Below are 19047 nucleotides of genomic sequence, written 5' to 3' on the forward strand. Positions count from 1 at the left end.
CAACTATTAAAAAAAGACAAGTAAGACAATAGAAAGATAAGCAAATGATATGAACAGGCCATTCAAATAGAAGGAGCTAAAAACAGCCAATTAGTTTATAAAATGATCTTCAATCAGACATGTAACCAAAGAAATTTTAGGTAATGTGATACCTGTTTTCCTCATCAGATTGGAAAACAAAACAAAAAGACTGGTCATATTCAGAACTGGAGAAGTGGTGGAAGTGGGCATGCTCATCTACTGTGGATGGAAGATAAATTGATTAAGCCTTCATGTGCTACAAGTCTGTGAGTTCCTTTTACCACCAATTCCCTTCCAGGATTTCCTGCAGAAATAGTTACATGTGTATAAACAAAGATGTTTATTGTAGCATTGTTTGCGGTATAACTTAGGTGCTGGAGCCGGACTATGTGGACTCTACCACTAACTACTTTTCTGACCTCAGGCAACTTAATATTTTTGTGGCTCAGTTTTCTCATCTGTAAAATGAGGAATAGAATATTACCTACCCTGCATATTGTTGTGAGGAACAAAGAAAATAATATACATGTAAAGTGCTCAGCACATGGCCTGGCACATTGAGTTCAAGTATCAGGTGGTATTAATAGTGAAATTTTTTTTTTTTTTTTTGCGGTACGCGGGCCTCTCACTGTTGTGGCCTCTCCCATTGCGGAGCACAGGCTCCGGACGCGCAGGCTCAGCGGCCATGGCTCACGGGCCCGGCCGTTCCGCGGCACGTGGGATCTTCCTGGACCGGGGCATGAACCCATGTCCCCTGCATCGGCAGGTGGACTCTCAACCACTGCACCACCAGGGAAGCCCAATAGTGAAAAGTTTGAAATAACTTCATAAATGTTCATCAAGATGGGCAAGGACTCTATTATGGGACACCATACTAGAGACTAATACAGTGGTCCCCAACCTTTTTGGCACCAGGGACTGGTTTCGTGGAAGACAATTTTTCCACGGATGGGGAGCATGGGTCAGGCTGTAATGTGAGTGATGGGGAGTGATGAGAAGTGATCAGAAGCAGCAGATGAAGCTTCACTGGCTCACCTGCTGTTCATCTCCTGCTCTGCGGCCCAGTTCCTAACAGGCCATGGACCACTACCCGTCAGCGGCCAGGGGATTTGGGATCCCTGGACTAATATATACATATTTTTTTAAGTATATTTTTAAAAATTTATTTTGAATGAGGTGAATTTATTGTACTGACATGGAAAGATTAGCAAGGAGTTTAACCAGCACAGCCCCTGTTTGGTTTCTGTAGCTCTCTTGGCAAAGGGTAGGGACAATCTAAGCAAGCACAGTTAAAGATTTAGCTCACATTGAGTACATCACATCCACTTGCATTTCACTGACCAAAGCAGATCATACGGACCCTGCATATTAGGAGGCACTGAAGTCTATTACCTAAGGGCTGGATGTACAGTCATCTTACAGGGGAGAAAGTGAATAGTTGGGAACAGTAATACAATCTATCAAAGCTGGCTATCCATGACCCCACCATTGAGTAGACATCCCATACTCTGTGTGTGTTTTCTATTTACCTTCAGAATCCGTATCTATGGCCACACATATGAGAAAAACACTATGGAACATTTGCCTGTGGATTCCCCGAGCAAATGAGGTTACAATGGGACCTCAACAATGAGAGATAAATCCTGATTTCTTGTGTCTCCACTGGTAAGATATAGATACTTAGGTGATCACCAGGCACATTCCCAGCTTAACGTTTTTGTTCCTTCACAATATCCTGGACATTCAAATTTGTGTTTTGTTCCTTGTAGAAAATTATTTCATTTAATTTTAACAACACCATTATAGGGTAGCTATTTTATCCTCATGATGAATTACTGTGTATCATAGGCCTTCCAGAAGCACTCTCTTATTGTTAAAACTCTTTGATTATGAATATTTATTGTGCATGCCAATTTTGAGTAGTGTGAAGGGATAGAGTTGGGAGATCTCCCTTGCATCAGTGTTATAACAGTGTCTCAGGAATACATGTCTGCAACCGTTGTGCTCATTTTTCAAACCTAAGACCCAGCTTTGTGGGGTTAGAGCATGAGTTGGCTTTGGGCTGTTGTCAACCACAGCAGAAGGGGGTTCTTAAGATTGTAGCCTCTTTCATCCTAGTGCAGTGATTTCCTATCCTAGGACACTGACGTAATCCTAACATGAGCCCAAAAGTCTAAGTCCATGTACTCAAGAAGAAGTCTGTACAAATTTTCACCCATGGTCACAACTTTTACTTAAGCTCCATATCTGACTCACTAGATGTTGCCAGCTAGTGTCCTGCTGTGACCCAACAGAGCAGGGACATAACAGACAGCAAACACAACTTGTTCACTAACCTGTGCTCGATCATGCATGTTTTGGTAGGGTTGGCATATGCCAAAGCCCATCACTGACATGATTTGGATACCATTAATCTTATCAGGTTGCCGTTGGCAGAGGGTGTACCATCTCTGTGGTGTAATCAAAGAATTAATATGAATGCCACGCTTATATAACCTGAGAAGTGAATGAAACAGGACTTGGGGTTATACTTTGTTACCACCTAAAAGAATTAGAAGAACAAACATTGTTATAAAGCAGAAACTAACACACCATTGTAAAGCAATTATACCCCAATAAAGATGTTAAAAAAAAAAAGAATTAGAAGAACAAACAAAAACTAAAGTCAGCAGAAGGAAGGAAATAATGAAGATCAGAGAGGAAATAAATAAAATAGAGATTTAAAAAATAGTAGAAAAATAATCAATAAACCAAGAATTGGTTCTTTGAAAGGGTAAACAAAATTGACAAACTTCTGGCCAGGCTCACCAAGAAGAAAAGAGAGAGAACCCAAATAAACAAAATGAGAAATTAAAGATGAGGAATACTGGGACTTCCCTGGTAGTCCAGTGGCTAAAACTCTGCACTCCCAATGCACGCGGCCCAGGTTTGATCCCTGGTCAGGGAACTAGATCCCAAATGCAGCAACTAAGAGTTTGCATGACACAACTAAAGGATCCCACATGCCGCAACTAAAGATCCCACATACTACAATGAAGATCTTGCATGTGGCAACAAAGATCCTTTATGCCACAGCTAAGACCTGGTGCAGCCAAATAAGTAAATAAATAAATATTAAAAAAAAAAACCTTTAGAAAGAGGAGAAATAACAACTGATACTGCAGAAATACCAAAAAAAAAAAATACTCTGAACAATTATATGCCAACAAATTTGACAACCTAGAAGAAATTGACAAGATTCTAGAAACATGAAGCCCACCAAAACTGAATCAAGAAGAAATAGACAATTTAAACAGACCAATCAATAGAAGTGAAATAGAATCTGTAATAAAAACAAAAAACAAAACACAAAAAAACCTCCCTGCAAACAAAAGTCCAGGACGAGATGGCTTCACTAGGTAATTATACCAAACATACAAGGAAGAATTTAGGCAATCTTTCTCAAACTCTTCCAAAAGACTGAAGAGGAGGGAACACTCCCAAAGTCATCCTATGAAGCTACCATCACCCTGATACCAAAACTACACAAAGACAATACCAAAGAAGAAAATTACATGCCAATATCTTTGATGAATATAGATGCAAAAATTCTCAACAAAACGTTTAGCAAACCAAATCCAACAACACATAAAATAGATTATATACCACGATGAAGCTGGATGAATCAGAGGGTCACAAGGATGTTTCAACATATGCAAATCAATCAGTGTGATACAACACATCAACAAAACAAAAGATAAAAACCACATGACCATCTCAATAGATGCAGAAAAAATATTTGACAAAATTCAACATCCATTCCAGATAAAAACTCTTACCAAGGTAGGTATAGAGGGGATATATCTCAACATAATAAAAGATATTTATGACAAACTCACAGCCAACATAATACTCACTGATGAAAAACTGAAAACCTTCTTGCTAAAATCTGGAATGAGAGAAGGATTCCCACTTTTACCACTTCTATTCAACAGAGGACTGAAAGTCCTAGCCACAGCGATCAGACAAGAAAAAGAAATAAAAGTTATCCAAAATGGAAGGGAAGAGGTAAAATTTGTCATTATATGCAGATGACATGATACGATATAGAGAAAACCCTGAAGACTCCACACAAAATCTACTAGAACTGATGAAAGAATTCAGCAAGATTGCAGGATACAAGATTAACTACAGAAATTTGTTGCATTTCTTTACACTAACGATGAAATATCAGAAAGAGAAAGTAAAAAAACAATCCCTTTTAAAATCACATCAGGGACTTCCCTGGTGGCTCAGTGGTTAAGAATCTGCTTGCCAATGCAGGGGACACAGATTCAATACCTGGTCCAGAAAGATCCCACATGCCGCGGAGCAACTAAGTCCATGTGCCACAACTACTGAGCCCATGCACCACAACTACTGAAGCTCATGCACCTAGAGCCCATGCTCTGCAACAAGAGAAGCCACCACAATGAGAAGCCCACACACCACAACAAAGAGTAGCCCCCACTTGCCGTAACTGGAGAAAGCCCACACACAGCAACAAAGACCCAACAAAGCCAAAAATAAATAAATAAGTAAAATCACATTAAAAAATACTTAGGAATAAGCCTGACCAAGGAGGTGAAAGTCTTATGTGCTGAGAACTATAAAACACTGGTAAAGGAAATTGCATATGATTCAAAGAAATGGAAAGATATCCCATGCTCTTCGTTGGAAGAATTAATATTGTTAAAATGGCCATACTAGCCAAAGCAATCTACAGATTTAATGCGATCCCTATCAAAATACCATGACATTTTTCACAGAACTAGAACAAATAATCCTAAAATTTATACGAAACCATAAAAGACCCAGAATTGCCAAAGCAATCCTGAGGAAAAAGAACAAAGCAGAAGGTAAAACCCTTCCAGACTTCAGACAAAACTATAAAGTGACAGTAATCAAAACAGCATAGTATTTTTGGCACAAAAACAGACATATGGATCAATGGGACAGAATAGAGAACCCAGAAATAAACCCACACACCTACGGTCAATTAATCTTTGACAAAGGAGGCAAGAATATACAATGGGGAAATGAAAATCTCTTCAGCAAGTGGTGTTGGGAAAGCTGGACAGCTACATGTAAATCAATGAAGTTAGAACACACTCTCATGCAACACACAAAAATAAACTCAAAATGTCTTAAAGACTTATACATAAGACATGACACCATAACAGTCTTAGAAAAGAACACATGCAAAATACTCTAGGGCATAAATTGTACCAAAGTTTTCTTAGGTCAGTCTACCAAGGCAATAGAAATAAAAGCAAATATAAACAAGTGGGACCTAATCAAACTTAAAAACTTTTGCACAGCAAAGGAAACCATAAACAAAACAAAAGGATAACCTATGGACTGGGAGAAAATATTTGCAAACGATGTGACTGACAAGGGCTTAATTTCCAAAATACAAACAGCTCACACAACTCAATATCAAAAACAAACAATTCAATCAAAAAATGAGCAGAAGGGCTTCCCTGGTGGCGCAGTGGTTGGGAGTCTGCCTGCCGATGTAGGGGATACGGGTTTGTGCCCCGGTCCGGGGGGATCCCGCGTGCCGCGGGGCAGCTGGGCCCGTGCGTCTGGAGCCTGTGCTCCGCGACGGGAGAGGCCACGGCAGTGGGAGGCCCGCGTACCGCAAAAACAAAAAAAACCAAAAAAACAAAACAAACAAAAAAAATGAGCAGAAGACCTAAATAGACATTTCTCCAAAGAAGACAACAGATGGCCAACAGGTACATGAAAAGATGCTCAACATCACTAAATTAGAGAAATGCAGATCAAAACCACAATGAGTTATCTCCTCACACCAGTCAGAATAGCCATCATCAAAAAGTTTACAAATAATAAATGCTGGAGAGGATGTGGAGAAAAGAGAACCCCCCCTACAGTGCTGGTGGGAATGTAACTTGGTGCAGACACTATGGAAAACAGCATGGAGATTCCTTACAAACTATATATAGAGTTACCATATGATCCAGCAATCCCACTCCTGGGCATAGATCCAGAAAAGATGAAAACTCTAATTTGAAAAGATACACACACCCCAGTGTTCATTGAGGCATTATTTACAATAGCCAATACATGGAAAAAAACCCAAGTGCCCGTCAACAAATGAGTGGTTCAGGAAGATGTAATATATATATCACACAATGTAATATTACTCAGCCATAAAAAAGAATGAAATATTACCATTTGCAGGAACAGAGATGGACCTAGAGACTATCCTACTAAATGAAGTAAGTCAGACACAGAAAGACAAATATTATATGATATCACTTATATGTGGAAAAATATTTATATGTAAAAATAATACAAATGAATCTATATACAAAAGAGAAGCAGAGTTACAGACAGAAAACAAACTTATGGTTACTAAAGGGGAAAGGGAGAGAGGGGAGAGATAAATTAGGGGTATGGGATTTACATATAAAAACTACTATACATAAAGTAGATAAGCAACAAGGATTTATTGTATAGCACAGGGAACTATATCCAATATGCTGTAATAACCTATGATGGAAAATTATCTGAAAAAATATATATACATAACTGAATCACTTTGCTCTACACCTGAAACTAACACAATATTGTAATCAACTGTACTTTAATAAAAAATAAAATAAAATTGCAACAATAAAAATAAAATATTCAAGAATAAAATCAACATGAAATGAGTAAAACGTATACAAGGAAAACTTTAAAATACCCCTAGGGACTTCCCTGGTGGTGCAGTGGTTAAGAATCCAACTGCCAATGCAGGGGACACGGGTTCGATCCCTGGTCTGGGAAGATCCCACATCCTGTGGAGCAAATAAGCCCGTGCACCACAGCTACTGAGCCTGCACTCTAGAGCCCGCGAGCCACAACTACTGAGCTCACATGCCACAACTACTGAAGCATGTGTGCCTAGAGCCCGTGCTCCGCAACAAGAGAAGCCACCGCAGTGAGAAGCCACACACCACAATGAAGAGTAGCCCCCACTTACTGCAACTAGAGGAAAGCCTGTGTGCAGCAACGAAGATCCAATGCAGTCAAAAATAAATTAATTAAATAAATAAATTTTTAAAAATCAGGGTAGAAATGACAAAAAATGGACAAAAGATATGAGCAGACAATTAACCAGAATTTTATTATACTTCACTTATGATTAGTGAAACTCAAAACTCCGCTTATAAGTCATTTCTCACTTATCAGATTGGCAAAAATTCAAATGTTTGACAACAAGCTTTTTTAGAGAGATATAACTAAATAGGCACTATTATCATATTGCTAGTGGGAATACAAATTCCCCTATAGGGGAATAGCTAACAAAACTACATATTCATTTACTCTTTGACCCATTAATCCCACTTATATAAATTTACCCTAAAGATCTATGTCTACTAAGAAAAGATAAATACACATGACCTATTTGAGCATTATTATTATTATTAATTTTTTTGCGGTATGCGGGCCTCTCACTGTTGTGGCCTCTCCCGTTGCGGAGCACAGGCTCCGGACGCGCAGGCTCAGCGGCCATGGCTCACGGGCCCAGCCGCTCCGCGGCATGTGGGATCTTCCCAGACCGGGGCACGAACCCGTGTCCCCTGCATCGGCAGGTGGACTCTCAACCACTGCGCCACCAGGGAAACCCTTGAGCAGTATTTTTAATTGCAAAATACTGAACCTATCTAAATATTCATACCTAGGATATGGGCTGGAAAATTATGGTACAACCACACAATGGAGTAATATGCAGCTGTAAAATTTTTAAAAGCTGGTTCAACTAGTGAAGCAGAATGAGCTGAGGGGTTGCTGAACTGGAGCAACTGAGTTCTTTCCACACCCAAGACTGGGAAAGCTTAAGGAAAGGAGGATAGAGAGGCTTCTTCATGGTAACTCCACTGGAACCAGACAACACCCTGCCTCACTGAGCCACAGGAACAGAGGCTCATGCTTTCTACTACTTGTGAATCCTCCATCATCTAAGGCAGACGAACACAAGCTAGTTTAAGGAGACAAGAGAGGGGCTTCCCTGGTGGCACAGTGGTTAAAAATCTGCCTGCCAATGCAAGGGACACAGGTTCGAGCTCTAGTCCAGGAAGATCCCACATACCATGGAGCAGCTAAGCCCGTGCACCACAACTACTGAGCCTGCACTCTAGAGCCCGTAAGCCACAACTACTGAGCCCATGTGGCACAACTACTGAAGCTTGCACACCTAGAGGCCATGCTCCACAACAAAGGGAAGCCACTGCAATGAGAAGCCTGTGCACCACAACGAAGAGTGGCCCCTGCTCGCCGCAACTAGAGAAAGCCCACACGCAACAACAAAGACCCAACGCAGCCATAAATAAATAAATAAATCTGTGACTCTAAAAAAAAGAAAACTGGACAAAATATAGAAAAAAGTTTTCAGACATTGGACAATAAGAAGCTCTGAACTGTGACCCCTGAAAGAAAACAAACAAGGTGAATCCTACCACACCTAAACTTTCTTCTTGCAGACAATTTCTGGAATATGGCACAGGGTAGGAACGACAACGACAACAACAAAGTGCGGGAAAATTGCTGAGTTAAAGAAAATAAACACAGTTCAAGAAATCTTGAATTTTTGCACAGAGTAACTGAGGAGGGAGACATACAGAGAAGAGTTACTGAAATATACATAATGCACCCCATGAATCAATAGCTGAATGTAAGTCTGTGTATGGTAGGGTAAACCTCCATGAGGCTGGGAAAGGACAGATTCCAGGCAAAGAACAGTGACTAGGAAGAAGACAAATAATTCCTAGAGATCACACTGTGCTGGAGATCACTACAGCCAGAGTGGAAAAATGGAGAAATCTCACTGAGTATACAGGGCATCCAACAGAGACATCAAAAAGGCCATGCCTTAGAAGTGGGTCCAAGTCAGCCCTCGAGCAAAGACTACTATAGACTTGCCCTGAATGAATTTTAAAACAAGCCTCAAAAGAATCATACTGAACACAAGTAACAAATTCTGGGGAACATAAAGTTCAACAATCTTTAAAAACAAAATTCAGTAACCAACAATGTATAATTCATAATGTCCAGCTTCTAATAAAAAGTATTATACATAGGACAGGGAAATATGACAACAGAAACAAACTCAGAAATGAAAGAGATGATGGAGTTAGGCAAAAATATTAAAACATATATTATAATTATGCTTATATGGTCAAAAATGAAAAGAAATATGAGCATAAGGAGAGAAATGGAAGATATAAGTATAAATGGAATTCCTAGAGATGACAAAATATCTGAAATAGAAATATTACTGGATATGGTTAATAGCAGATTAAAGACTGCAGAAGAAATTTTCATTTAAATTTGAAGACATAGAAAAAGAATTTATCCAAAATGAATCAAAGAAAAAAAAAGACTGAAAAAAAAATTTTAGTGACTTGTGGGACGATGTTAAATAATATAGTATATCCAAAATTGTTGTCTCAAAAAGAGATGAGAGACTGGGGTAGAAAAATATTTGAAGAAATAAAGGCTCAACAGTTTCTAACTTTTTGGAAAAGTATAAACACACAGAATGAAGACTCTCAATGAACTCTTGAGCAAAATAAACCCAAAGCTCCAATAGCTATTCTCACGTATAGAACGTATAGAAAACGTTCTCTCCTTCCTACAAAAGACCATGTCTGTGTGTGCATGTTTCATACTAAGCACTGCTTTTCCTGGGAAGTCACAAAAGCCAGAGGCTTCAGCTCAGCACAGTCATGTTTCCAGAGGTGGGTGGTCGCGCCCAGGCCCCTTTCCTCCCTGGCCACACCAGTCACCAATTGGAGAAGCAAAGAGAAGGTGGAGAGAACAGAGCTACCCAGAACCAGCAACCCCAAACTCCCATACCTATTCTCACCCTAGAAAACGTCCTCTCCTTCCTACAAAAGACAATGTCTGTATGCACGTTTCATACTAAGCACTTCTTTTCCTGGGAAATCACAAAAGCCATCCTTTTGCTCCAAAGTAAACTGGAGAGTGAACTGGCCCCTGAAGAGGGAGTGGTAGGATCCGGACACCTGGTGTGCAGTGGATTTGAGCAGAGATATGACCACGGGAGGCAGTGGGAAGCTTTTCCTCTAACTTGGTGGCCCCAGTTGCTCCTCCAGACCTCAGCGCGTCCCCTCAGCTCATCCTTGTGACAGGCTCTCACCGTGCTCCTGGCTTCTGTCACCACTCAGATCCCTCTCCAGCCTCAGTTAGCCACTAGCAGGGCCAGATAATGGAGTCTTACTTTGATTGTGGTATTTTGGCCTCCAGGTGAAATCCCTAAGGGCTCTGCCATGCACTCCAGTCCTGTGACCCTTGCCTTCCAGGAGCCATTCAAGAAGCAAAGCCACCAGAGGTCCTTAAAACTGCAGGGAGGATGGGGTGCCCCCTTTCTTCACAGCTCCCTGTCTGCTGAAGAGGATCTGGGCCCCACTTCTCCACACTTGCTGGAGGGTCTGGAAGGAGTCAGAGATGTGGCCTGATGGGGCAGGGCGAAAGGCAGAGGGCCTCTCCTGCAGTTGAGGAATAACCAGCCAAGGTCCACCGGGCCCAGCACTGAGCAAAACAGGCACAGTTTGTAGAGGACCTTGTGGCACTGCTTCTGAACGCCCCAGGGGCTCGGGAACCAGCAACAGCACATTTCTCGCCTCATCCTCCGAGGGTCAACTCAGGGGAAATAGGACCTGCTTCCCAGCAATGGAGCATGTGGTCCCCACGCTGGAGCTCCACGGCAGATCGAGAAGCTCAGGACTGAGCAGCGGTGCCCTGCAGGACAGTGTTGACAGGGGCCCGACGACCTGACCCGGGGCCAGCGCAGCTGGGTCACAGTCAGGCTGGGCGTCGGTCTACACTGCAACACCCGAGTTCTTTGAATCCACGTGGTGAGAGCAGCGACTCCCAGATGCCGTCTCTTGCTTAGCCTAGACCTCCTATTTCTATTCTTTTATGATCTCCAAGAAGTGTACTGACCTCACTCTAAATATACTGTCCGATTTTGTCATCCTAACTTCTCCCTGGGACTTGGGGGCTACTGGCCACACCAAGCCTGTTGAAAGTCTTGTGTAAATGAACCAGTGACCATTTTTAAGTGACACGTGAGCGGCCCCCAGTTGTGCTAAAGCCTAGTCTGTGTCTTCACAGTGCTTTCGAAGGTGTGTATGTGTGGATAAATGTATGATATATATTTATACATGCTGCTACAGCGATACGTTAAAGGCCAACATAACTGGTGGACAGGGTCAGTGAGAGGAAATGAAACCATCTTTTCGGTGGCTATTAAAGCAAAATGTGTGTAAAGAAATAAGTTTTTCTTCCCCTACTTTGTCTCTAATTTCTGCACGAGTCCCTAGGCTGAGTGGGGAATAGGAAAGACAAACTGTCACGAAGAGATCACCTCACTGTCTAATGCTTGAAGTCTAAGTTTAAAAGAATGATCTACCCTCTTGTCATTTTGTAACAATCCCCTTATCTAAAAATATTAAAGGGCAGTTCTTACATTTAGAGTGCCTCAGAATCAGCTGTGGAGATTACAGAAGCTCCTTCCTGGGCTCCAATCCCCGGAGGTTTCGTTGGTGTGAGGCCCTAGAGTCTGCAGTTTTTCACGTAAACACAGACCACACGTTTCTGATGCGGGTGGGTTGCGGATCCCAGTCGAAAACCTATTGTTCTATAACACTGATTCAAACCTATAAATAAGCTTGTTTTCCTTTAATTAAGAATCCTTAATTGAAAAGTGGGTAAGTCACACCACAAATGGACATAAAGATCTCAAAGCGTTCCTCGGGAAAAGTCCTTAGTTACGTTCTTTTGCCTTCCAGAATTAAAACCAAGCACTTGCTCCACAATTATTTCCTAGTAACAGTTGAGAAACTAAAACGAACGACAACATGAACAAAAAACTCACGGCCTTCCCCGGCGGTCCAGTGCTTAGACTGTGAGCTTCCACTACAGGGGGCAGGGGTTCGATCCGTGGTCGGGGAACTAAGGTCCCGCAGGCCCCGCCGGCGTGGCCAAAAATATAAATAAATAAAATAAAGATAAAACATAAAATAAAAAATAAAACAACTCAAACATTGTCACCACCACCGCCACCAGTTACCAAAAGACCCAGCGAAAGACTCAGGCCTGAGGTAGACACATGCCCCACTTCCGTAGTAGATGAAGTGACCTCGACTTCTGCCTTTACGCTTGGTTAAGTATTTTCCATGAGTGCCTTTGGCTGTCACTACAGAGGAACTCACTGGCAGAATCAGCAAGAATGGATGAAAAGTCAGCCGAACTATGAAGTCTTACTTAAAGATAAAGCAGTAAAATTTGAGGACCTCTTGCCCTGTGGTGATGCAAGCATCCCAGCAATTCTTCCTTCCTCCCTGTGCTGCCAGGGCTGGAAGGCATTGATGGTGTAATCAGTAGTCAATGGAGAACTCAAATAATGCTTCTAAGAACTTCATTTTACGGACGTTAACATTTATGAAAACAACAGCATATGCATCGTGTAAATCTCAGAGCTGGTCAGGATTGAAACCGTGTACGAGGCCCCGTGCCCTTGTCTTTTGAAGTAAAGTGCTGACTCAAGAGTTAATGATTCGGTAATGTGAAGGTGTAGAAACAAAGAACAGCTGTTGGGCTGGGGAACGGGCAGCAACGTAGACTATAAATCCGCCACACGGCAGAATCACCGAACTCCCAGTTCACTGAAGCTACCGATGAAGGCCCGACACACACTCCTAAGTGGTTGTACAGGGCGCAGACCCCCTCCGGATGGAAAGCGCCGCCCACAAGCACATAGACCCTGGACTGGTTGAAACCAGAAGGTTGATGACGCTTGAAACTTCACTTTGATGCCAGCCAATCCGAGAACTGTCTGCGAGCTGATCACGCCCTGCTCCTCCAACGCTGTAAGGCTCCTCACTACGCCCTCCAGGGTGGGTCACACAGTCTTGAGGGCATTAGCCCGCTGTGGCCCCCTCTGCCTGGCAAAGCAATAAAAGCTACTCTTTTCTGCTTCACCCAAAACTCTGTTTCCGCATTTCTCTTCGGCACCGGTGAACAGAGGCCAAGTTTCGGCAACAGGATCCAGTCACAGATTACTTTGGGGGAAAATTCCTAAAAGCCATTCTTGTGTCTCACCCTTTGAAAAGTAGCTCTTCACCCTAAAAAAAAAAAAAAAAGGTTGCAAAAAATGAATCTTTGGGATGGAGGAGTCTACGGTATTTAACTTTCCATAAATTATATTCTTTCCCTCTACGTGTTAGAACCCGTTCTTAAAAGCAAATGAAATCAACCTGTGTCACCACCACTGTCTTCCAATTTGCTGTAATTCCAGTGAGAACCATGTTGGGTACCCCTGTGCAGGAAATAGGGCGAGAGTCCTTTAGGGAAAAAACGGAAAGGAAAAAAGATACCTAATGTAATGCTTTAAACATGTACCAGTATCTCTTGACCTGTCAACCTAGGACAGACAGACGACCTGCAGATTTATATAGGGCTCATTATGTCCCCCATCTTATTACTGCTAAGGTGAATGTGCTAGACACTTATTGAATTGGTGTTCTATGTCTGCTGTAATAAGTGACCATGAGTTTAGTGGCTTAAACGACCACACATTTACTATATTACAGTTCTGTAGGTTAGGAGTCCAACAAAGGTCTCACTGGACTAAAATCAAGGGGTCAATAGGGCTGCCTTACCTTCTGGAGGCTCTAGGGGATAATCTGTTTCCTTATCTTTTCTAGAGATTTTTCTAGAGATCTTTTTCAGAGATTCTCTGCGCTATTACTATCCCTGGAATAAAGCATATTTCAGATGAAATGAGCCAGAGTTTATTTCTGATGGCTGCAGAGAGAGAAAGGAGGGGAAAGGGGAAAAGCAGGGGAGGAAAGGAAGCTTCTTCCTGGAAGTTAGCTGGGTGCTGAGTTCCTTTGTTGTCGGCTCCAAGATTCTCCGGAAGAGTCAGCTTCCCCCTGGAGCCAAAGGCGCCCTCAAGGATCAAGTCACTCCGCTCCTTGCTCTCTGGTCTGAAAACACAAGTTGACTGCCTTCTTCAGCCTCCCCTCGCCCCACCCTCAGGTCTAGCCCAGTCTCACCCAGGTGGAGAAAACAAACGAAAAAACCAACCTCGCTCTTCAAGCAAACAGGTCATCTTCCTATCCCTTGTTCTGGTCATCAGCTTCTTTTTCAGAATCGTCATTTCTTGTATTCTGTATGGTGAGGAAAGGAAAAACATGGTCCCTGGTATACCACGAGATTGAAGTAGGAAGGACGTGCACAGAAAATACACCGAGTAGCACTCTGAGATGTAACCCTGAATCTACATGTCTACACACAAGACACATACATAAATATATACTTGTATCCATTGTTTTACAACTTCTTTATTTCTTAAAAACATTTTGGATCAGCATAACACACGATCCCAGAATTCCTTTCGCCGGCGTGTAACGCAGGACAAAAGGTAAGAATTCGAGGAGGCTGGCGAAATCCGCCGGTATCTCAGATAAAGGGTAAGAGGCGTGTTACCTCGGCTTGGTGGACTCCCGAAGTGGGCGGGTATGATGACGTCACTTCCCCCTTCAGCAGCCGGCCCGCCCATTGGTCATCTCGGCAGGGCGGGGACAGGGCGGGGGTTGGAGGAGAGGAGCCGCCTTAGAGGTCAGGAATGGGGCTTGGCTTATGTAAATCTTGCAGCGTAGGGGTACAATTCCCGGCGAGCCACTTCCCGGGCTGTGGAAGTTTTCGGGAGAAGTTGCTTGGATTTTATTAGCAGAGTGGTTTGGAGGGGCTGAGAGGCGTGGAAGAGGAGGGGGTGCGGAGGGTGGGTGGGGAGCGTGTGTGTACAGTGTAGGCGTCTAAGGCTGTACGGGGGGGCGGGGAAAGCGATTCATACTTACCTGGCAGGGGAGATACCATGATCATGAAGGTGGTTTTCCCAGGGTGAGGCTCACTCATTGCACTGCGAGTGTGCTGACCCCTGCGATTTCCCCAAATAGGGGAAACTCGACTGCGTAATTTGTGGTAGTGGGGGACTGCGTGCGCGCTCTCCCCTGGCAACAAGTGTGCTAACGGTAGAATGAAGCAACGACACTCCTGGGGCCCCGTACCTCTCGCAATAGCTCGGTGAAGACGGTGGTTGCTCCCGCTTGTCGCGCGCCGTTTTCTTGTTTTTTTTTTTTTTTTTTTTTTTTTCTGTGGTGGTGGTTGTTTTGGCGCGCGGGTGCCGGAGCACCGCCACGGTGGTGGCTACGAAAGGGTGCGCGATAGCCGACCCTTTTTTTGTTTGTTTGTTCTCCTTTTGCGGGAGAAGTGAGTGTCAGCCCTCCGCGCAAGCGCAGAGAGTTTGCGTTAGTACTTATGAGTTCGTCTTTAGCTGATGTGGGCCGTGCAAGACGCTGAGAGGTTCGGTAGTTTGCTCTCCTGCCTTATACTTTGAAAGGGGAGTGCTACGCCGCGCCGCACGCAGGCACGGGAACGGCATCTGCGCTCTTGCCTCAAACCACAGTAATAGTACCAGCCGGGGAACGTGCAAAAGAAAGTTTTCCCGGAGACCGGCCGTCTAGGCCTCCCCGGGGATGCCGTGGATAAGGGATCCGCTTGCCAATGCAAGGAACACGGGTTCGAGGTCTGGTCGGCGGCGAATATCCCACGCGCTACAGGGCAAGTGAGCTCTCGTGCGGCAACTACTCAAGCCTGCGTGCCTGGAGCCCGCGCTCACGATCTTCGCAGTGAGGGAGAAGCCCGGCCGCGGCATGTGGCCCCACAACGCTGAATAGTCAGTTTATTCAAACAAACACACTAAAACGGCGGGCAGACGGGCCCATCTAATGAAAGAGGGCAGGGAGTGGCCCCTGCGGGAGGGGAAGCAATCCCTTCACTTTTTACTGCCTGGAGAGTTTCCCCAGCAAAGCACACGAGGACAAATCCAGTGTGGACCTTCTTAACGCTGAGAGCCGAGCTGTGAGTCCAGGGAGGCCGAACGAGCTGCTGTCCGCAGGACAGACTCCCAGAGAGGGGAGAGATGCTAGAACTAATTTAGCGAGGAAGGCAGCAGGGCCCCCCGCCACCGTGCAGCACAGTCCTGAGCCGTGCAGCTCTCGGAGGAAACTCCCCGAGGTCGGCGGAAATTTTTGACAGGACCAAGGCTCGCACAGATAGTGCTCCTCCTCCCAAGCGGACAGACTAGAAGGAAACAAACAAACAACCGCAACCAGAAAACATCGTGGTTCAGGAGGGCATGGGGTAGAGTACTCAGGAGGAATGTCTTGCGGCAGTAGCGGGAGCTCGTTAGCCCCAGACCGAGCGCTGCTCGGAACCACTTCGCAAATCATAGAAGCAAGACCGGAAACGATCCAACAGTTTGCAAGTAACTTAAATGCGTCCATGAACAAAGTTCAGCGTTTCCAGGAACACACAGCTCTCCAGCAAGGCACCCTTCACAAATGCCTGGCATTCCATCACAGATTCTGAGGTATCCAAAGAGCCAGGGGAAATGACCCTTCTCCATAATGCAGAGACACCTCGGTCATTTGCAAGTGACCCAGAGCTGACACCGATGTTAAAATCACCAGAGGAGGACATTAAAACATTTATTCCAAGTGTATTCCGTGACTTCAAACAGTTAAATGTACACACACACACGGGGAACATTTTAAAAAGACCCGCTCTAACGTGAAGAGTGAAAACTACACTGTCTGAAAGGAAATGTACTGCAAGGGATTAAGAGCGAGCAGTTCGAAAACGCAGAAGAAAGAATTTTGAACAGGAATTGCGTTGACTCTGCCTTGATTGCAGATCACTTTCAGTAGAAAGCGACAGTCCCAAACGAAAGGGCGGAGGCGTCCTGAGATGGGGCGGTGAATACTCCGCGCGGGCGGTGCCATGGAGCTTGATTTATGACGTCCAGCTTGAGTAGGGGATGGCCGCCACCCGTGTGCGTGTGCCTTCATCCTCTGGCAGGTGTCCTGGAACGTACAAGACACATGACTTAGTGAGGGCAGCCCTCCAGGTGGTGCAAAGAGACCACGGGCACCGGGTTAAAAACCGGGAGCAGGCGGAGATCATCAGCTGGGTGGAGATTCCGGGAGAGGGGCGCTGGGGAGGAACTGAAACGGCAGGCGCATAAAAGCGACAGCTGAGACCTCGCTCATCAGATTCTAAGCCAAGTCCGTCCCTGGGTGGGCTCGAACCACCAACCTTTCGGTTAACAGCCGAACGCGCTAACCGATTGCGCCACAGAGACGAGCGGCTGCGAGGCATTCTTGTAACATCCTGGAATCAGAACGTATTCCCCGTCCCTTCCAACCCCAGCGGAAAAGAGATTCAAATGAGATTCTTTATCTTATCCAACCTCGCCGGCGCTCTCAGAGACACTGAGTCTCGTGGACCGTGGACACCGACCCCGAGTGAGCTGGGGGCTCCGACGGAACAACGCCGGGCCCACGACCATCCTCGCCTGCTCCTGGCCGCCTCGAAAGCGGCCCCTCTACACGAGACAACGGCCGCCTGTCTTGGGCTCTAGTCCTCCATTTCCCACTCGTGATCGGCCTCACCCGTCGCGCTCACCGCAAGTCCCCCTCCAGGTCCGGGTGGTCGTACGGGGGAAGGACAGCAACCGGCTGTGCCCCCACCGTTCTGCCCCCTCTGGGCGCCTCCACAGAAGGGCTCCACGAGGCACGACCCGGAGTTTGCTCACCAGGCAGCCCCTCGCCCGGAGCAGGGCCTGGCATCCAGCAGGCGCCCAATAAATGCCTCGCGGAGGATGCATTCCGCCGCCGGGGCCCGGCGTGGTGGGTAGACCAAGAATTCTTATGCCACCTGTAAGGTTTTAGTCCTCGAGGAACCTAGATTTTTCAGATCGTCTGTTCTTCAAAACCTTTCTTCTAGCAGCTGATTTAGAACCAGATAAAAGTCCTAGAAAGGCCAGGAGGGCACCACCCCGACCTGCTCTCAACTCCCCACCCAAGGCGGTGCTGCGGCCTCAGCCTGCGGGCGCAGGTGTCGGGTCTGAGAGGCGTGAAGGCGAGGTTGGATAAGATAAAGAATCTCATTTGAATCTCTTTTCCGCTGGGGTTGGAAGGGACGGGGAATACGTTCTGATTCCAGGATGTTACAAGAATGCCTCGCAGCCGCTCGTCTCTGTGGCGCAATCGGTTAGCGCGTTCGGCTGTTAACCGAAAGGTTGGTGGTTCGAGCCCACCCAGGGACGGACTTGGCTTAGAATCTGATGAGCGAGGTCTCAGCTGTCGCTTTTATGCGCCTGCCGTTTCAGTTCCTCCCCAGCGCCCCTCTCCCGGAATCTCCACCCAGCTGATGATCTCCGCCTGCTCCCGGTTTTTAACCCGGTGCCCGTGGTCTCTTTGCACCACCTGGAGGGCTGCCCTCACTAAGTCATGTGTCTTGTACGTTCCAGGACACCTGCCAGAGGATGAAGGCACACGCACACGGGTGGCGGCCATCCCCTACTCAAGCTGGACGTCATAAATCAAGCTCCATGGCACCGCCCGCGCGGAGTATTCACCGCCCCATCTCAGGACGCCTCCGCCCTTTCGTTTGGGACTGTCGCTTTCTACTGAAAGTGATCTGCAATCAAGGCAGAGTCAACGCAATTCCTGTTCAAAATTCTTTCTTCTGCGTTTTCGAACTGCTCGCTCTTAATCCCTTGCAGTACATTTCCTTTCAGACAGTGTAGTTTTCACTCTTCACGTTAGAGCGGGTCTTTTTAAAATGTTCCCCGTGTGTGTGTGTACATTTAACTGTTTGAAGTCACGGAATACACTTGGAATAAATGTTTTAATGTCCTCCTCTGGTGATTTTAACATCGGTGTCAGCTCTGGGTCACTTGCAAATGACCGAGGTGTCTCTGCATTATGGAGAAGGGTCATTTCCCCTGGCTCTTTGGATACCTCAGAATCTGTGATGGAATGCCAGGCATTTGTGAAGGGTGCCTTGCTGGAGAGCTGTGTGTTCCTGGAAACGCTGAACTTTGTTCATGGACGCATTTAA

The 19047-nt window shown here is 45.3% G+C and overlaps 1 protein-coding gene and 3 non-coding genes across 5 annotated transcripts in view; 2 read left to right on the forward strand and 2 right to left on the reverse strand.

Moving 5' to 3' along the window:
* Positions 1 to 14545, reverse strand: part of LOC115859843 (flavin-containing monooxygenase 5-like) — a 72689-nt gene extending 58144 nt beyond the window's left edge. Inside the window, exons 1-2 of one of the 2 annotated variants that reach the window (XM_060300450.1) lie at positions 14167 to 14545; positions 11954 to 13202 (exon numbers count right to left, since the gene is read on the reverse strand). The gene's annotated coding sequence lies outside the window, so the exon portion shown is untranslated. Of the gene's footprint in view, positions 1 to 11545; positions 13203 to 14166 lie in introns of both variants that reach the window. The other variant, XM_060300464.1, reaches the window with a different exon arrangement.
* A 386-nt stretch (positions 14546 to 14931) lies between these two features.
* On the forward strand, positions 14932 to 15095 carry LOC115850681 (U1 spliceosomal RNA). The gene has a single exon (XR_004038465.1). It is a non-coding gene; the product is annotated as a U1 spliceosomal RNA (small nuclear RNA).
* A 2115-nt stretch (positions 15096 to 17210) lies between these two features.
* On the reverse strand, positions 17211 to 17284 carry TRNAN-GUU (transfer RNA asparagine (anticodon GUU)). Its single transcript has one exon. It is a non-coding gene; the product is annotated as a tRNA-Asn (tRNA).
* An 892-nt stretch (positions 17285 to 18176) lies between these two features.
* On the forward strand, positions 18177 to 18250 carry TRNAN-GUU (transfer RNA asparagine (anticodon GUU)). Its single transcript has one exon. It is a non-coding gene; the product is annotated as a tRNA-Asn (tRNA).
* Positions 18251 to 19047: the final 797 nt, after the last annotated feature.

This window comes from Globicephala melas, chromosome 1 (assembly GCF_963455315.2).
Source record: "Globicephala melas chromosome 1, mGloMel1.2, whole genome shotgun sequence".
NCBI lineage: Eukaryota > Metazoa > Chordata > Mammalia > Artiodactyla > Delphinidae > Globicephala > Globicephala melas.